The sequence below is a fragment of the Anser anser genome (assembly GCF_964211835.1).
Source record: "Anser anser genome assembly, chromosome: 13".
Classification (NCBI taxonomy): domain Eukaryota; kingdom Metazoa; phylum Chordata; class Aves; order Anseriformes; family Anatidae; genus Anser; species Anser anser.
Window position 1 is genome coordinate 10,485,499 of NC_139734.1, and position 20,570 is coordinate 10,506,068.

Here is a 20,570-nt window from a genome sequence, read left to right on the forward strand (position 1 = left end):
CACTGGCTAATGCTTTTGTCTTGTTTCAGCCGTTATTACACTGAAGTAGTCAGTGAAAATACTTTTGCATTCATGTTGCGTTCTTATTTGAAAACACATCTGCAAAGAACACACACGGTGTGGAGTCCATTGTGTGAAACATCATGTTCTTCTGTGCTCTAGTGACTGAAAAAGAAACGTCTATGCTGAAACTGCTGTGAAAGGTGGGAATAGAAAAAAAATTGTACTTGAAAGGCTGTGCAGAGAATGCGTGTCAGTAAGAAGATCCCATCTACTTTAGTTAAGAGACTTGGAGCGGGAGTAATCAAGGAGATGTTTGGTAGCAATGAGGAACTGAGGTGCCTGCTGTCATCAGCCTGGACTAGAACTAAAAGGGAAATCTCATGTTTCGTTCAAAAATTTAAAGCTTTTATTTTGAAAAGAATTACTTGGAGATTTCCCCCTTATAGGAGGGGATCTGAATTTTGAATTCATGTATATGAAGTGAGTGCTTTTGTCACTGAAACACTGAATAAGACCGAGGGGTTGAGGTAACACGAGTATGCTCCTCTGTGGTTTGTAGTGAGGATCAGTCCAAAGAGGCCCCACAGGTGAAAATAAATGGAAACCTTTAGCTTTTGTAGCTTGCTGGCGTCTAGTAGTTGAACTGCTCAGCATACTTAAGGGTTGTCATGTCCTGTTACTTCTCATCTCCAGTGACGGAAACTTGGATATTTGCTTTCTTAAATGCTAGGTGGCGTTTGGCAGTCTTGATTTGCACTAAGATGAATAAAAGCCTTTCACTTAGAACTAAGTTTTTAGTGTGTTGTTTAGCAATGCAAGATGTGGAGCAGTAGTTGCCCAAGATTATGCTGGTAAGTACATTTCCATGTGACCACGTGAATTAAGGTCAGCATTTTTGGGAGCTTGTAGCTCAGAAAAATATTTTTGGTGAATATTATATCTAAGCCCTACCTGCACGTCATGCACACTGCCATGAGGTACACTCTGCTCTAGTGTGATGGCAGTAATTTGTTCTATCAGCCTGCTGGATTTCTTTAATTCCATTTTGGTGACCGAGGCTTTCAGAATTCCAGAATCTTACCTTAGCAGATAGGAGCTTGTTCTGACTGCTAACTCCTGCTGCCTTCCTCAATGAACTGTTCCTCCAATTCCTGTGAAAAGAAAAAGCCAGCCATTACTTGTCTTCCTCAGATAAATTGACTTTAATATCCTGGAGAAGCCGTAGACATAACTTTATTTCATTAAAATCCATGTGACAGTCTAACTCCTAATTAATGTAGAGATACCCTCCATGAATCTGATTCTGTTAGAAGACATCAGTTATTTAGTGCCTTAAACTCAATTAGAAGAATATATTTCTTATGAACTTGTCATTTGTTTTACTCGGCCGGAGATGCTCTGTGTTCTGCAGCATTATTAATCCTGATGAAAACATATCTTTCCCTCACTTATGCATGTACACTTAGATCCTCAGCTGTGTGAAATACTGCAGCTGTGTGTAGCAGGCTTAATGTAGCTATACCAATTTCACACTGGTTGAAGATGTGTTTTATTGACAGTGGTGCCAGGCAAAGATTTGGAGTCTGCAGCTAGAGCTAATTATATCCTTGACGTTCTTTCCTTCAAAGGAAAATCAAATATTGGAAAAGTTATTTTTTTGGATGTATTGAAGCGTTAAGGATTAATCTAAGTATCTGGTATGCTAGGTCAGTAACACAATATACATTTAAAATTGCTCTGGCAAATTGGTATTGTCTTAGACTTGGCTGCCTGAGCGTTGTGTTTTGTTCTTCTGCTAGAACACCTGTGAAAATACTCATTTGGGGACTTAAATTTATCTTCATGCTGTAATTTTAGGAACTTATTTGCATGAAAACATTCTTGTACATCCTGTTCCCTATGCCTCCCATCACTTCAGGCAATTTAATTTTTCAAGTGGAGATAAAAGTCCTGGTGGAAGGTGATGAGTGTTTTTTTCCTCAAGTCTTTTTCTTTATATTGGAAGGGAAAAGCTATCCTTGACCTTCCTTAATCAAAATGTAGTAGTGTTTTAGGGAAACATGAAACAGAATTGTCTCTGACAGGCAGTGAATCAGGACTGGTATCCACATGCTCAGAGCAAGGACATTGCTGAGTAATCGCACAAGCCACGGAGCAGAGCTGCAGTCCACCTAGCAAGCAGTTGCCTTCTGTCTGCTGCTGAGTTGAGGCCTAATGGTTTTTTGGACATGGGTGAGGTATAGCAGTGAAAAAGCTTTGCAACTGCAAGTGCGTGAGTTAGTTTTGTTGTGAAATTGGTTGAGACAAATGCAGAAGCAGCAGAGGCAAAGGGAGAATTAATGTTTCTTAAACCAAGATACTGCTTCTACTGGAAGCAATAAAAATGAAGTGCTCCTGTGAACAGTGCCCTCTCTAGAGGGAAGGAGGATGCAAGCCAAGCATCAGGAAACAAATTAGATGCCAGGGTTGACCCTATTTCTCTGGGTGGCACCAGAACAGCTGGAAGAACAGCATGATGCTGCATCAGCAGGAATCGGTACCTGTGGTACATGTATGGAGAGATTCCCTCTGGGGACCCTAGAGTAGCCATCGTAAGCACTTGGCACAAAGCAGAGTTAATAAACAGACCTCTGTTAATAAGTTAATGTACAGGAGCAATTAAGCAATGGATTTAAAATCTTCGTCCTTAACCAGCCATACATCAGTCAATCATAGCTCATGGTACTGTTCCTAGTGTATAGATGTACAGTGGTCTAAAAGAAAAAACTGTCTACAAAGCAGAAGTAGTAGGAATCCTTCAGAAAGGGAGATGGCCGTGTATTTGGGTGTTCTCTGTAACACTCTACTCGAATGTTTACGGCTTGCTGTTTGCAAAGGAAGGATTTAGGTCTAATTTCAGGCATGCTGTGCACGCTGGAGTGTATGGAAATGTTGTTGCTGCATACTGTGCTGTGCAACAGATTGGAATCCCCCCTTTGGCCTGTGCTCTGCACTTGCTGGGGGAAATAGGGTATGTTTTGAATTAATAGCTGTCTGCGAGTTGCAAATGTTCCTGTGTTGTGAGACAGGCAAACGCAGCTGAATGTCCTGGTTATTGGTCGGATGCTGCTAATTAATCACTGTTGCATGTTAATTATATACTAGTGACTTGCTGCTGGGTTCTGTTGGTCAAGTGGAGTCCCCTACTGGAATGCGTGTTCCACAGCATGAGGGATGGGATATAGGCATGCTGCCTCTAATGAGGATTTTTTGTAATTCCGTGTTATTGCTCCCCATCAGAAAACAAAACAAAACACATTATCACCGTTGGTGAAGTGGCTGTAATGTTGTGGTCAGACCCAGCTTCTGTAGAGCACTGCAGTCAGCTTACAGTTCAGCCCTTTAGGTTAGAGGCAATTTCAGATCATATTTGGGAAGTGGTTGCAACTGAGATCCTTAGTTGAATAAGGATTTTTTTTTTTCTTTTTTCTCTAATGGGTACTTAGCATTCAAATGTGAAACGCTACATAAAGAATGGAATTACCCTCTTGGTAACTAGGTTTTCCAGCACTTACAGTTTTCTAGGCTATAGACCTCCTTGCTCTTCACATCAGAAACTCCCAGCCAAGTTGAGATGACTGTCAAAACTTTTTATGCCTCTGTGTTTGACTGACTTCATAGCTAATGAAAATTATCTTCAGATCTGCATGGGTGGATCTTGACTCCAATGTTCTTCTCTGCCTATGTGTGCAGATCTCCTTTTGAAGCCTGTGGGAGTTCTGCTTATGAAAGGAGAGAGACTACCAATGTCAGGATCTACCATATGAAGCAGCAAAGAGCCTTTTGCCCTCTCTCATTAACACCTGGTTCAATGCTGAGTCGTAGAACATTTTTATCCAGCAGTGTGTGAAGGCCCCAAGAAGAACTATAATGGAGCTTTGAGTAAGCAAGAGAAAATGACAAAGTCTGATATTTCTGTATGTGCACTTGGACATGGAGTGGGGATAATAGACTGAAGCAGCAGAGAGGAAAAGAACAGTAAGATGTAATGAACAGTGAAATCAGATATGAAGTCGTGATCTGAAAGATTAGGATCCAGCAAGAAAATAGAACAGAAATCTAAAGAGAGCAGGACTCAAAAAGGAAGTATTTTATCTCTCTGATTTTAGGCATAGCAGAATCTAGTAGTTACTCAGGCCTTTCTGTTTCTGCCCTTATTTATTTTCATGTTTCAAGTATAACATCTGTAAGCTTTGTACATGTGTTGACTGCACAAGTTCTTTGGATTCATTTCTGAAGCACTTTTGTAAACCTACCTCTGGACACCGTATTGTGATTTTTGTACTAAGTACAGTCTATTTGGCATTATCCATGTATTTAAAACCTTGCTCTTTTCTTTTAGTCCTGATGCAGTAGCAGAATCAAGAAGTCTTTCATTTCTGGTATGTTATGTGCTGTGTTGAAGATTCCTGGTTCCCTCCTTACCATGTAAGAGCAATTACATATTCCTAACTGTTTGAACATACTCCGTGGCCAGCCTGCACTGAATGTTCAGCAGAATTCTGGGCTGGGTTCCTCCTGTGCAGACCATTGAAGGTGCTTAGTGGACACAAATGAAGTCAGAATTTAGTCATGTTTCAGGGTCGTGTTGGGCTGCAAGTGCAGTTGAAACTTTGGTGCAAGTTTTCTGAACGAAGTCTTGCTTATTAATCATTAGAAGAAATTATAAAGAGCTCTCTGAATATCATCTGGCTGCAGGTGTGTTGGTTTTTTTTTTTTGTTAGGAAAATGTTTATTTAGTTAAATCAAAATTTTATGTAGACATACTGTTTTGTTGACCGTTTTATTGAAAACTTGTTTTGATAAGATTGGGGACCTTCACTTCAATTTCATCATTTCAGTTTTTATTATATTGTATAATTTTGGACATACTATAAAACTTTATTATAACAAATGAGAATGCAATTGCTTTGTCAAAATAATAAAATCAAAGCAAAAGATCTTGACCAAAAGTCTTCTCTTCTGTCAAAATGAAATGACTACATTTCAGTAATGTTAGTTCCAGTTTCTAAAACAGATTTTTTTTAAAATAGCTTGTCTTGCAGGGAAACGTCAAAATATTGTCAACAAGAAAGTGATGGGAAAATCCCAATTAGTGCAGCTTCTCATGGTATTAAAAAGTCTCATTTTTATCCAGCTCCACAAATTCATGGTAGCAGTGTTGAAAGTTTTGGCCTGTACTCAAGTGCTCAAAAAACAGTGATATCTGTGCCCAGCTTTCAGACTAAACAAGCAGAGAGGGGCAGTCAGGGAGATTATTCCCATTTTACAGACAGAGAACTCCAGGCTAGAAAGCTGAAATTCCTTTACTCAAGGTCAGATGAGCTGTGAACAGACACGGATCTAAAAGGACATCGATTCCTTATCTGGTGCTTTTAACCCCAGGCTGTTTGTGCCTCTCCAAAGCTTTCTGAATGTGGTCTACAGATAACATGAAGTAGGCTGAGTAGAGGAGACACTACTATAAAGAAAAGGTGCTGAACTGAAAAAGACTGGTAGTAATTCATCTCTGAAAAACAGAGCAGCAGCTTTTTCTTCCATCTCCCATCTTCAGCCCCCTCCAAACTCCCAAATCCTGCTTTGTTGTACTGCCTCAGAGGCTTACCCTCGTCCTGCTGTCTGAAGGAACTCCTCCCTTTCCTCCTTCCTGGAAAGCCACACTGCACAACCCCTGCAGAGTCAAAGAAATATTTCCCCTGCCCGGAGAACTGCAGTGAATTTTTAAGCAGTGCTTGTTCTTGCAACAAATTGCCTCATAGAAGGACAAGTATTAATCACGTGTTTGCAAAAAAAAGTTTGTTTTAATCTCCGTCTGCTGTTGCAGCTTTAAAGAACAGAGCCTTTTCTGAAATATTTTGCTGGTAATAGAATTAGGATATAATTCCTAGAAGACAAATCTTGGCAGGTATGAAGTGTATAATATCTATCCTTGATTGAACCTACAGCCTATCCTAATACTTCCCACATTTTCCTGTTTTCAAAGCGAGTTTGATCTTGTGCTGAAGGAAATGGTTCTCTTTACTCAAGCCCTCTTGAATATTTCACAGCAAGAAGGATGTGATCCATTACTTAGGGAGCCCTCATTACATGCAGCTGTGGGATACTCATCATTTTCCTTTATCTACTCTGCTGGAAAATTCAGATACCTTGTTTTACTAAACAAAATCAGGGTCAGAGATGTTAAAAACAAATAGATTGCCTTATTGAACTTGATAGTATAATCATTTTCTTGTTCCTAGCTTTAGCTTTTCTTTGCTGAAATAAGATTAGCACAGATTAAAGCTATTTATTTTGGAGGTATAGCACTGGACAGGGAAGCTGTGATAGGTTTGCTTTAAATGGATCTTCATATTTTAAGAATTTGCAAACCCTCATCTCCTTTAAGGGTGATTTGCTTCTGTAAATGTTACTCTTGTCTGCATTTTTTCTTTTCCAAGCTAGTCTAGGTATTTTCACCGAGTGCTGTGTTGTATACTTACTCCGTGTTACTCCATTAAAGCAGTGACATTGTTTCTGATTTAAACCCATACAAATGAGATCAGAATTTATCACTGCACTTGTAAGTGATGGTTCATTTAAGGATTTTTTTTGTCAATCACTTTGTGGAAGAAATAGATGCTACCCATTGTTTATTGAATACAGATAGGAGTTGACCTAGTCAACTACTAAACTATGCACTAATGCACGTTCCTATTAAGAAAAACACTTAAACTTTGCTAGCACACTTAAAATGCTTTGTAGAATCAGTGTTAGACAACTGCAAGCAAGAAACATGACATGTGCGTCCTAGTGTAAGTGCTACCAAGCATGGGAAGACAGTGAACAGGAGAGAGCCACCTACTCCTGCCCTGAGCAACCGACGCTCAGAGCATCCCTGAACACCTTCATTCACCACTTTATAGGAACTACGTCACCTGTGTATGTTCTGTGGTTAGTTTAGATGCAGAGCCAAGCTGTTGTGTTATTCTTCAGTTTAGTTTGAAGTCCACGCCCTCTGTAATTGTAGAAGTAAAACATTTTAAATGAATTTTGACTGCTGTATTTGACAAACTAAATGTTACTAAGATTTCTGCTAGAAAAATGCTGTCTTACTGTATTTTCAGGTCAGTTGTTCACATAAGGACTTTTGTAGTTTTGGGCACTTTGATAGTAATAAAATACTTGAATTTCTATGCTCATTAGGCCTGATAAAGCTCCCACCTTCCTCTTTCCCTGCTTCCCCACCCCACTTCATTTATTAGTTTGAAATAGTAGCCAGTTCTGGATTTCTCAAAGTTTTTTCCTGTACTTGATCACAGATCAATAACCTCTCACTTCACTTGAGAGGTTTAAATGAGTCACAAGACATTAAAACTGAAAACTAGGAAGCAAAGACATGTCATGTTCCCATACTAAATCTCTCACCCAAACCTATTACAAACCTTCCATCAGCTTTACAGATAGTGCTTGTCTATGCTTTGTGTTGCACCTCCAGGCTTTGGCTCATGACCACAGCTAAAAGGAGGCAAACGTCCTTCAGCTTTCCACTTTGTAAGGATTTTGTAAAAATGCTTCAGATGTTATCTGTGTATGTGGGAGAGGCTGTGCCCTGTAATTCCAGAGCTCCCCGACTAGAGGTCAGTAACACATCAAGGAACAAGCAGACAGAAAACCCGAAAGCTGTGGGATATTAGCTACCACTAGATATATTATTTTATTTTGCATTTGAAGTGAAGACTTCTGATATGGTTAATCATCATCATCAGCTGGAATTCACTGAGATGTGTCGCACAGAGTAGTGGAATGCTTCTTTTGTCTATTTTTTATGTTATTAGAAACATTGAAAGTAGTGCTTCCAAATTTTATACAATAAAAAATTATCACCATTTTGATATAACTTGTTCTTATGTAATGATGAGATGTACATTTCCATGCAATATGTACCTTAAAAAAGTTTTTTTTTTTTTAACTGCTAAATCTGTGTATAATCTATTCAGTTGCATTGGTGTTTTTTTCACCCAGTGCTGGCTACTGTGCTTGGAAGAAAAGATCAGTGTGTGAAGCAGAGGTGGTTAAAAGTAGATTGCTTTACAAATAGGCTCAAAGTCCTATTTGTCATGTCCTTACAACTTCATAGGGTATAGAATAGTCACTTTTTAAATAAAAAATAAGCTTAGAAATGCTCAGAGGTAAAATAGAGATTTCTTTTTCGATTTATTTTAAAAATAATCCTTATTGTTCCTGTATTCCTTCCATTCTTTTTTCTGCTGAACTGTTCCTGTGCAGCAATAGAGGCAGTGGTCATGTGGACAATTAGAAAACAATTTATGGAGCAACTCTTTCTCTTCCAGACACATTTCTTTAAAGGATATCTTGAATTGTGCTGTTATTTTAGCAGCAAGTTGTTTAAATACATACTCTAAATCATCCCTCCATAGAAGCAAGCACAAAAGATTCTGTTTGTATTCTCTGAGTGTGTCCTATCCTGAAAACACTCATTTCCTTTATCGTGACTAATGCCATCACTGAGTGGCTTTGCTGAGACATTTAGTTCAGCTGTGTTCATGACCATGATTAGTGCATTTGTCTCCAGCTAAAACGCTGATTCTTATTTAAATGCTGCACTCCTAAGAGCTGTGCTCTAATTCTTTCCGAAGGAGAAATCGCTGCTTTCCAGCATTCTTGTCTCAGCTAAGTTGATTTTTTTTTTTCCTGCATGAAGAAACCTAGGCCAAGGCATTTCAATAGTTCCCTTACACAAGTTCTTATTCCTTCCCTCCCACCAATTTTACACGTGAAAGCTACTTTGTGATTTATGCAACACTGAGTAAGAGTGGAATCAGACCTAGTATTTCAAAAATGTAAAATATTAACAACTGTAATGAACAGTGTAATTCTAATGAATAATATTAGGGTGAGAGACGCAAGCCATTCTCACTCTAATGGCAATCAAGAGTGACAGGCCTGCCACCAGTCCACGCTCCCAAGACTTTACCAAGCTCCTTGCACTCTGAAAATGTCTGAAATAGTAGTGAAGGTGGTTGTAATATCTAACACAGGTTTTGCATGAGCCGGGCTCCAAACTGAGCAAAAGAGTTAATCCAGCTGAATTCTGCAGTTGGGCTGTGAGTGATGGTTATTGGGTTTTGTTTGTTTGTTTATCTTTTCCTTCCCTGTAAATTCAGGAGAAGTGTGAGAAAGAATAACATGGAGACTTGTTGATGCTTTCTCAATACAAGCTGGTTGCTATCTTGTCCAGGCAGGTTCTCAGAAACTCGTACAGGGGGAATATAAAAGCACGTCTGCGTTAAGCAACACTCAGCATAACTTGAATGGACGACTTAACAATGTAAAGCCAGGTCAGTAGGGCACCTGTTGTGGACTGCAAACACAGGAAACTTTCTGTGTTGGACCAACAAAATGCATTAGTCTAAAGCTGACTGGGTTTAAGAGAGGATTATGCTTTGGAAATGTTACAGGCAAGACAATGGGAATGAGTTTGGGAGTTGGTATTTAGTTTTGTAGGGATGTTACTAATAACAGTCACACTTGGAACTGTGATCAGCATGAAAAGTGGTGTCCTTTAAAAAAAAATAAAAATAAAAAAATATATATCTTTTTAGCCAGCCTTCAGACTGCAGAACTGCTAACCTCTTGTGGCCAACTTGCAAATTACTTCAAGCCTTGTGATCAGTAACCCTGACCCATTTGGTATGATACCAGCACCTCCCTGTTTAGCACCAGCAAGGCAAAAAGATCTTTACAGACGGCAGACACTGACTGGAGTTAGAACTGTATCACTGCTTTATCCTCTCTTAGGGTCTGGCATCTCTGCTTCAGGAGCTTGTACATTGGCAAAGCACTCAACCCAAGCCTGCCAGCTCCAGAAGTGAATGGTGACAGGCCGTCATCTTCTGTTGTGCCCTGTCATTCAGTCAGCTTTAAAAGGAAACCTCAGCCCGTGGGGTAGAAAGGACTTCTGTGCATTTGATGATTGAATGAGTAGGGAAAAGGAAATGTAATGGGAAATTTTTTTAACCACTTTCATAAAGTAAATCAAGTTCTGTGCTGGTGTGACTCCATGAACGCCACTGGGATTAGCAGACTTGACTTTGTGTCATTCAAATGGCAAACGTAGATTTCTAGTTTCAGTGGTGCCATGTGGTTTCCTTACTCCAAAATGTTCAGTGTTTCACATCTCCAGCTCTCAGTTGGGTCTGGAGCCTCTAGCTGGATACGGGCCCAGTTGCGCTAGACACTGCACAAGCCATTGTTGGGGAGGTTTTGTGTGTGCTGCTAAAAAAGCTTTTTTAACCTTCTAAAGCTCTTCACAGCTGGCTGGATCTGCCCTCACCCTTCTGTTGGTGCATGTCTGATTCTTTGGGAGCTCTTTTGGCTTGCTAACCCAACAAAAACTTGTCTTTTTCCTGATGTAGCTCACCAAAGAGTTAGAGGAGTGCCAGAGTAAGAAGGAGAGTGTGACCTCAGATGGATTTAGTCTTGTGAACCTAGCACCTACATGAAGAAGGCAGGTGAAAGTAACACAATCACTGGTCCCTTTCCTGGAAATGTTTCTGAACCCTTCAAGGGGATTGCAAGCAGTGTGGTAGTTAGAGAGGGGCAGTAGTGCAATTAGGAGATGTGCATTACTATGGTGTTACAAGGGGAGGAGGTGGCCTTGTTCCAGAAGATGAAGAGTGCCAGGAGAGAACTGGATAAAGTAAGCTCGTACCATGAATAGCCATTTAATGAGTAATAAATCCAGGGGGATCTGATACTTTAATTTTGCAAATGGGGCAAGCTCAAGATCCTAAGACAATGATTTTCTTGCCAGATACAAAAGGTCATTTAAATACTGCTACTTGAGCATCACGCTGGTGACTTTCTCTGGAATAATAGCTGAAAAAACCTTTATAAATAAATAAATATATATATATAATTTATATATAAAAACCACCAAAAACTGCAACAACAAAAAACAGTACCAATAGTAACATCGCGATGCTGCTTTATCCTGTGTTCTCCTGAAGATTAATTTTTGTACAGTATAGCTTTTAACATTATTATTTTCTGATTAGACTGTAGATCCATAAAGTTGTACAATATTAACAAGCAGCTAATACTGTTTGTTTTTAGGAGAACAGTTGTTGCACCTCCAGGTGAAATCTGTAAGCATATTAAAGTTGACTTTAAAAGGCTAGAACTTAGCAGATTTCCTGCCTCTTCCCTAAAACTCTCTAAATGGCTTATACGCTTTACTGTCTCGGACCAAGAAAAAAGGTCTTTTGGCTACGTGATGGCATACTTACAGAGAAAGCCCAGCATTAGTCCCATTATTATCTTATCTCTGTAGAGTTATTTTTGTTATTGTTTATAGCTTGTGAAAATGGGCTCATTGCCAATGAGAAAGCTAAGAGGGAGATTCTCTCTGTGACAATTTTCATACATCTGGTATAATTATAAATATTTTATATTATTAATAATAAATAGCAGTTTTATAGAAATCGTTTCCTTTTGTGGGCTATGATAGGACAGCTGTCTGATTCATAATTTTATAATTTGTCTTACAGGCAGTTTTGTGCTTATGGCATATTGACTTCAATGGGGAATTCTGCTTAAAACCTGATGGCACAAAAGACAACCCTGTATTTTTATGAAAGCAGGTGTAGGCATTTATATTTCCACTGCCAGTCTTTAGGTACCTCTTCAGAGAAGATTTGGAAGAGGAAAATGATGGGCATTCCAGGTGTGTCCTCACATGAAAAGTGAGCTTGCTAGGAACAATTACTGACCCACTGTGTTGAGATAGTTGGAAATGTACCTGTCCTCCCCTTTCAATCTCTTCAGAATCCTTTGGGGCTTTGTCCTTGGGAACAGGATCACAACTTAAGTGGATGTTACTGAAATCGCAGTGACTCATCAAAGCTTTATCTAAGGAGAAGCCCCATTGTACTAAAACTATACAAGCACAAAGGTCTGTTTCTCAGTTTCCTGATGCGTGCTGGAAAACATCTCTAAACCCATCAGTGGTCCTTGTACTTTAGTGGTTACTCCCTCTATCTGAAGGACAACCTGATGAATCTAAATGATAGCCACAGCCTCAAAGAACATCTAAGAACATGGAGGATGGTTGACTGTATTTAGCAGGGCTCTCCAGTTCTCATAAGCTGAGTTAAGCGGCTGTGTAGCAGGTGAATCAGAAAGCTAGAAAGTAGTAAGTATCTGGAACAGTTATTACCTTCCACTAACAAAACCCTGACTGGCAAGGTGGACTTAATACTTCTAACATTGATAGCAAAAATGCTGCAACCTACTGACTAGCTCTATACCAGGGATCCAGTATACAAAATCTTAACCCCCAAGGCTACTGGCCTTTTTTTTTTTTTTTTCTCTTTCAAATAACCTTGCCTCTCATAAATCTGTTGCTCATTTAAAGCAAACTTTCTGCTTGCATCAGAAATTACTTCCAGCATTGAATATGAAACATTCTGCAATATGTTATAAAATGAGGGCTGGATTCAGTGCTTAAATAAAGAAAGCCAGTTTGCTTCAAACGGATCATTTATTGCTACCTTCATGCTGTATATTTATTGTGAGGATATTGTCACATTTCTTTCAGTTTTGAAAATGTAAGTTGGATTTTCTCTTTCAGGTTGCCATCTGGTGTATTGCGAACAGTCTCAGAGAGTAAGAGGCCATCTGTTAATACTTTTTCAGGAAGCTTTATATAGAGCAGTGAAGTGGCAAATCTCAAAAACACGTTGTAATGACTTACAAGATCTTGGGTATGTGTACAAGTAAAGGCTGATATTTTATTCCTATCAACAATATAGTTATCAAGCTGGGAAGGAAAGGAAGAGAAGAAAGAGAACTTGCACACAAATGCACATGCATTTTAATGGCTGTATTGCATATATTACTTTTTCTATTTTTACATAAAATGTGAAGTGAGTTTCTGAAGCTCTGATTCAGTTTATGCTCATGTACTTTAGCAAGACTGATTGCCTATTTGAGAAACAGCTTCCTTCTTTACCCATTAATAGAAATCAAGTGGACCCGGGATTTTGCCTAATAATGCTGAAAATAAATGCAGCTTGCATTACTGTAGCATGTGATTTTGACATCTCTAGTGATTACTGTACGTAAAATGCCATTCTGCAAGATGGCTGCCATGCAGGAAGGCCTCTAGTTCAGGCTTTCCACTTCTAGAGCCAGCAACCTCAGGTTCAATATCTGGTGTATTCCTGTGGCAGAAGGTTAATTCCTCATTCAGCTCCTCAAGTAGAGAGATCTTCAACCAAATTTGTTATATTAACTCTGTTGTTAATGGTACCAGTAGAGAACACAACTGACAAAAGCGTTGCCTGATCCACCATTAAAGTATTCTGATTATTGTGGAACAAAAAGGATCAGGAAGGAGCCGGATGAAAGTGGCCAATTAAATGCACACATCGAAGCTTGATGCAGAGTAGGTAGTACTAACACTTGCCTCTCTGCCTGTCTGACAGTGCTGCCTCTGATTTTTCTGCCCACAGCTGTGTTGTGCATTGTGAGGGAACAAGTAAATCCTTGTAAGGTGCTGTGTTTAAACTGGTGATGGTTTAAAAAACAAAACAACAACAAAAAAGTGCTGTTGACTTGTGCTATCATTTTATAGTGAGATAAATAGAAGACCTGTGGAAGAGAAGAGGTGACTCTTGTGAGGTTATCCATTAGGCCTCTGGTACAACCAGGAATAGGTGTTAGGTTTCTGGAGTGCCCCTCTGGCTATGTACACTCAGTCACTTTTCTTCTGCTTGCATTGGCTTCTTCATAATTTTATCGTATGGCAGAAGCAAATAGAGCTAAGTCATGTGCCTGTTATGTGCGGTGCTGAGGTTTATCTCAACTCTGTTCTGTCCTCTGTGAGAGAATACCTGAGAAAACACTTGCTTCTTTCAGGATCATGCCCTCTGAAAGCACTCAGAGAAGCATCAGATTACTGGTATCAGCCTGACATGCTGAGGAAAAAAAAAAAGCAAGTGCTGACTATCTGGGCTGGTGACTACTGCAGATTTACTACAACAAAGATGTGATGACGTCTGTTTTCTTGGGTGCTAATACACCTCCTGAGTGAATGGTTCATGCCACTTTGGCTGTGCATTATCTGAAATGGCCCAGTCAGGCACTTTTCATTTAATTTAATTTTATTTTTTATTTTAATGCTATATTCATTCTCTCTGCTTTGTCTTCTGCAGCAACAAGATTTAATTGGTGATGTTTTGGAGCTTCCCTCTATGGAACCTGTCCTGCTTCAATGAAGAGTAATAGCAAGATCTTTTTCTCTTCAGTGGTTCAGAATTTGATGGTGGGATATCAAAAATACCATCCAGGTATCACCTGTAATAAATGTCAATGCTGCTGCATGTCAAGGTCATGAAAATCTGTCATAAAGGCTTTTCAGGCTACCGTTGTGGTTAAATATTATCATCATTTAAACAGAACTAGGCAGCTTTTAAAGCAAAGGCATGAATATCACCATAAAATTAAGCGTACTAGCCAACAGTGAGAGAATCTGCAGCCTATATGTTGGAAGTGTTTAAAAAACAACACAGATTGGTATTTCAGTGCTAACAACTCTTAGAAGAGAGAAGTGAGCCCAGCTGTGCTCAATATAATGGGATTCAGCTCTGCTTAATGGTATCTAGCCACAGTCAGACTGTCTTCTAAAAGTTTTATTAAAAAAACAACAACAAAAATACAGTTTCTTCCAAATTATTTTTTAAAGAGCTAACATTTTTATTTTTATTTAATTGAAGGAACTAAAAATAATCTTTGTTTTGTACTTGTTTTTGAATGGAAATGTAAGAAAAAGAATGAATGATAGAAACTGGGGAGGGGCTATTTTCTTGTCCAAAAAAGTACAAATTCAACTACAAGTTTTACTTATGAGGTGTCTTTTTTTCCCTAATATCTAATACTCATGCTTTGTTGCTGAATGCTCTTTACTTAACCAAAGGCAATGGGCAAACAGTCATAATTTTATTACCGCTTTTTTTGAGAATGCTATTAGAAAGATCTACTGTTGACTTGAATCCAGTAAGTATATGACAGAAATTAGTTCTGTTGTCTTTATTCTTTCCTCTCAAAACAAGCCTCTGTAGTCTTGACTGGCAGCTGCCCTGGGCTCTGGCATCTTTCTTCCTTTGTTAAACATGTGAAACTGCTGGGAGATCTCCTGAGATGTCAGTAAGTTAAGTGCCAGTGTGAAGGTGCATGTTGTCCTTCACTCATTCCATGTCTATTAAGCCATGTCAGCATATGGGCAAAAAAGATCATGGCTGAAAATGATTCCCCAGAGAGGGAGATTCATAGGACTCCCCTTAAATTACCTGCCAATGGCTCTGAACTGAGAGTTACAGCTTATTGGGCCGCTACAGACTCCTCGAACACTTTGCAGATAACATATCCAAGGGTTAAGGACCAAATAGCTACAAACAGACGCCTCATGCACCTCCGTGTGAAGACTGAGCATTGCAATAACAGATCCATCTTGGCCAGGTGGATCCTTCCTGTGCTACTGTTTGCATATGTGAAAATACAGGCCATGAAAGCTTCTATCTCATAGATATCACTGCTGTCCACAGCTGAGCTGTTCACTGCATCTAATAAAGGCCAGATTGAATTCACGGTGCATCATGTTGAATTTTCAAGTACCTTAGCATACGAGGTACCACTTTTTGTCATCAGAACCGAGATGTTACAATAATATCTATGATCTACACTGGATTTGTACTGGTATAACCTGGGGCCCAGGCCTCTCCAACAATCAGGAATGGAACTTCTGTGTTGTGCTTTGTCATATGTTGCTGCACTCCAGGTCTGTTAGCTGCCATTGTGCTGATTTACTGGGGTAACGAAATATGAAAGATTGAATCTAGTCCTATTTAGGGTTAAGAGTCTGTAAATCTAATGCGCTTGCAGAGACTAGGAATAATTTAAACACTGCTCACATTCCAGCCTCCGCAGTAGGGATGGGTATTTTGTTTTGAGGATTTTTTTCCTTATCTCAACTGCTGTACCATTTGGCTATCTGAAGCTTTTGCATGCCTCACAAACACCATCTGTTACAACCCAAGACACAAATACTGCAAGTGATTAGTAATATAAGCCAATGTTGCAGCTGTATATGGTGTAGAAACCTGATAGAACCAGAACTTCCTTTGTAAGCCTGACATGCTGAATTGTGCGTTTGTGGTTTGTCTAAGCTTTTGCATTCATCAATTAAAGATTAACTTTCTGCTGCTATGGAGACATGTTAGATTTAAAAAAAAAAAAAAAGACTGAAGAAAACAAGTGGTTTCTTACAGGAAGCATTATTAGAGCAAGTAAAGCACCTAGGACAGACGGAGTCCCCAGTAGAGAAATGTTTCCAACTGCCACATCCTGATACATTATTAGATGAATCTTTGATGGGTTGAAATCCTCTAGGTATTCTTATATATGCTCTTCCTAAAGTCATAAAACCCTGAAAATATACATATAACAGGGATCACTCAGCTGTTCTAGCCATGGGCGGATTACAATAGATACCAATATATTGCTCCTGTTATTCAATATGTGTTCACAGCAGAGACCGGCTCTCCTAGAGTTCCTGCACTATTTTTCCTTTTTGTGTTTTATCCTCCAGCATCGGCCTTGATTGCAGTAATGGATGAAGAACTGCTTGTGCTGGAGGATACCGAATTAGCAAGGAGCACCGTGTGTTCTTGTGGATGTGCATGAGAGATGAATAGGAAGGAGATGAAAACTTGTATTTGACTGCCTGCAGGATAATTGTGTTAGTGCGTGATAGTCCAGGACATGGTTCAACCGTGGAGACTGAAATTCTGAAATGGTGGGGGTAAGTCCCATTTTAATGTTGAGTAAAAAGAATTGTTCAAATCAAGAACCATAACAGAACTGTTGTTGCTAATCTTCCCCTCTATCTCTAAACTAATTTTGCCCCCTTACTATCTTTAGGCATTTGGATTTATTTAACATCAGTAGTTAAGTGAATAGCAAATATGAGGACAGAGTTTGAATCAACTTTTGTATTTCTCCTCTTCATGAATATCTCCCCAAAATCTCTCTCTTGAAACGCTCAGTTTCTTATGTTCTATTACCACATACTCCCTGTTTTGAAAACAAGAAGTTTTAATTCTAAAAAAACTCTGTGTTACAGATAATAACTCGAATTTGGAAGAAAGTAAGTGAATTATTTTTGTTTATGTAGAATACTCTAAGCAAGTGTGCTATTGCTCGTAGACTTTGTTTTTATTATTAATTTTTTTTTTTTGTCCATGGAGATAGAGCAAGAAGTAATGGCCTTAAATTGTAGCTAATAATAATAATAATAAAGCTAGATACTAAGAAAAAAAAAAAACAAAACATTATGTATGGAAATGACAGCAAAACCTGGAGAGAGACTATCAGGAAAGCTGTGATGTCTACATCACTGGAGATCAGTAAGAGCAAATACCATCCGTACAGTTGATCTCACCATGGATAGAGCAATGAGCTAAATGGCTTTCTGATGTCTTCCTGTACTATGATTTTATCAGTGTGTTTACCCAGGAGGTCCTTTCCAGCACTCTGCTGTATATAAGAAATATCAAGGTCATCAGAGGAGAGCCAGCACTGAATGCTGAGATGTGTGGCTCTTGGGGGGCAATCCACCGCTGTGGCCAGACACCTGGGGCCTTTAGGATGTCCTGGGAAAGTTCGATCCCTTCCAGTGGGCTCTAACAGAGGGCTGGCTGAGCAGGGAGATAACTAATTTAGTTGGTTGGAAAATCTTGAGAATGAGCAAATCTTAATCCTATTTCTCTTGAGAGTTGTAGATCTGGAGATGTGGCAGCAAGAAGGCACTGGTGTCAGACCAGTGTATACAGCAAAGAAGTCCTTGCTTTATTGCATGTCCTGTGTTGTCACATACTAAAGTACTGGAGGTGATAGAGGCTGATGGAGTAAGCAGAAGTTTTCTCCTTTCCCTTTCACACAATGGCTAAATGGCTGGAATCTGGGGTGTAGGACAACCAGATTTGGTATGGTGATTGGCCTGTGGGTATGTAAAACCATCTTCCCTTCTTGAATATTGCCTTAAACACTAGGCTGTTAATGAGTGTTGTAGCTCTTCTGGGCAATTGCAATTAACTGCCCAGGACTCATAGGGCCAGAGGAAGGCAATGAGACTTTCCAGGCTTGTGAGCACGGCTTGTCCTTGGAAAAGGAAAGGTGTTGTCTTGCTCCAGGAACCACTGGGATCTGTTCAGTGGCCTGCCTTTTATTATGGGCTAGATTGCAGAGGAGGGAGCTGGCATTTTGTTAATATAAAGTTCATTCTGGTGGTTTGATAACTTGTATTTAAATAACTGCAGCATATTCCCGAGCACTAAGCAGGCACGTGTTTATGCCCTGCTAGTTGCCCTTTACAGCGTATTATGAAGTGTAAGACAGTAGGACTGTGAGTGGCTATGGTTTAAATGGCTGAATTTACTGTAGATTAAATGTTTGCCTTTCATGTTTGATTTCTCATTAACAGAGAATTTACAAAGTCAAGTACACAGTCCTATTCTTACTTGTAAACTTAAAGCTTTCTCTTTTAATACCTAATAAGTTCTCCCCTCTGGTTGTTTAATATATCACTTGTGATTCCGTTTTGACAAATCTCTCAGCAGTTCAGAAAACTCTTTGTTACAAGAAAATAAATATCCTGCTGACTCAATGGGAAAGAAATGCTTTTTGTCCTTTGAAAAATGTTGCAGCCCTGTAGACTGGTCAGTGTTACTTATCTGAATAGTGCTATTGTAGAGCAGAAAAGGGCACTTTATTGGGCCAAAGAGCATTCAAGGGTACTGAAGTATGCAGGGTAAGGTTATCAAGGCTTTGCTTTTGTAACGCTGGTTTTAGCTTTGAAAGATCATCTTACATGTGATATTTGTCTCCGTTAAATGCATTGCCTTTATTATTGCAATAGCTTTTCTTTTTTAATTACAAAATGCTGACAAGATGTTTTGCGGTGACATATTATAACTACATTAACCAGGTACATTAGGATCTGTGTATATGGCAATTGATGATTTCTTTTTGTCACTTGCATAATGAACCTTCTGCCTGTACGGAATAAAATATTTATCTGGAATGCAGGCTGAAGCAAGTGCTGGAGACTGGAGGAGGAAAAAACAGGCTGCCTGCAGTGAATAATTGTTATAATCTCATTGTCCTTTGCAAAGTTGTTAATTAAAGCCTTTACTAAGCAGACCGCGCTTGCAGGAGTCCCACAGAAGTCAAGTTGCTGTACTCATGTGCATCTGTTGGCTTGCAGTGCTTTTAGCATACTTAATACAAAGTTCCCTAAGTTTCTTCTTCAGAGAAACTGTGTATTAGGGAGGACGTCTTGTAATGCTCTTCCCCTTCACTCCCCTGCACTTCTTACTTTAACATAGAGAATATCTGAAACAGGTTGGTTGGTGTCTGAGCAGGTAAACTAGTGCATGGAGCTCAAGTATTGTCTATCATCAATATTGGCAAGTAAGCCTTCCATGCGTGTGGGGCTGTTGGTTTATTTGCAGGTGCTTTCTGGAGCTTTCTCTACGAGGAGCAAATGGTATGAATTTTGTGTACTATGCCTATTCTGGTTACAAGTTCTATTTGTTTTTTAGTATTTACATTTCTGTGGCAACTAGAAGACTCATTTAGGGATTTTGACCATTCCTGGTAGGCAGCAATGAAATAATCTGCAGAAATAGTATTTTGGGTGATGGGATCTGAGCAAAAAATGGCCTATTGATGTCATTTTCTTTGTAGACATTATTAGAAAGGAGAATTTTGGAAAATTGAATGAATTAGGTTTTAGGTTGCTTCTGCTATTGGGGGACAGCATGGGAGGAAGGAAGGAAAGTCCTAACTTTAAAAAGTAGCAAATGGAGAAGTTTGGTGCTAAGGGTTGATTGGAGACAAGAGCTGACATCTTGGGAGCAGATGAGAGGAAACGGGATGTGTCACTAAATCATGAACAGCCTTGAAACTCAAGGCAAACAACCCATAAATAATACAGAAGGGAGAGCCCAAGGAGGAAGGGAAAACCAGCAACATATGATGGGGTGAAAGGGGGAGGTGAGCTGAGACAAAAAAGGTATTTGCAACATCATTTGGGAGCAAATACTATTGGGGAAGGATTGCATTAGGAAAGCCGGAGAGAAGAATGTTGATGTCATTAGGATGGACCAGATCTTGTGTGAAAAAGAAGAAAAAGTATTATACAGACAAAATCAGTGAAATGTGGATGTGAAGACTGAAGGCGGGATGGACGAACAGGTGGAGAAGCAAGCAGAGTCAGTGTGGGGAGCTGTGAGCAGGCAGAGACTGAGTACACTAATACTGGGCATACGAAGGCAGAGGGAAATAAGAGATGGGAGGAGGATGAGAATAATTCCTGGACAACTAAAGGAGTCAGCAGAAGCAAAGTAATTTCTATGTCTGATGGGAAAGGAAGAGGAATAAGGCAGAAAGAAGAGTAAGACATGGGG

The 20,570-nt window shown here is 39.4% G+C and overlaps 1 protein-coding gene across 1 annotated transcript in view; it reads left to right on the forward strand.

The window, feature by feature from the left end:
• The first annotated feature begins 11,030 nt into the window (after positions 1–11,030).
• LOC310880813 (uncharacterized protein) overlaps positions 11,031–20,570 on the forward strand; it is a 92,149-nt gene continuing 82,609 nt past the window's right edge. The window contains exons 1-4 of the mRNA XM_083797198.1: positions 11,031–12,235; positions 12,674–12,806; positions 14,259–14,393; positions 16,691–16,903. The gene's annotated coding sequence lies outside the window, so the exon portion shown is untranslated. The remainder of the gene's footprint in view (positions 12,236–12,673; positions 12,807–14,258; positions 14,394–16,690; positions 16,904–20,570) is intronic.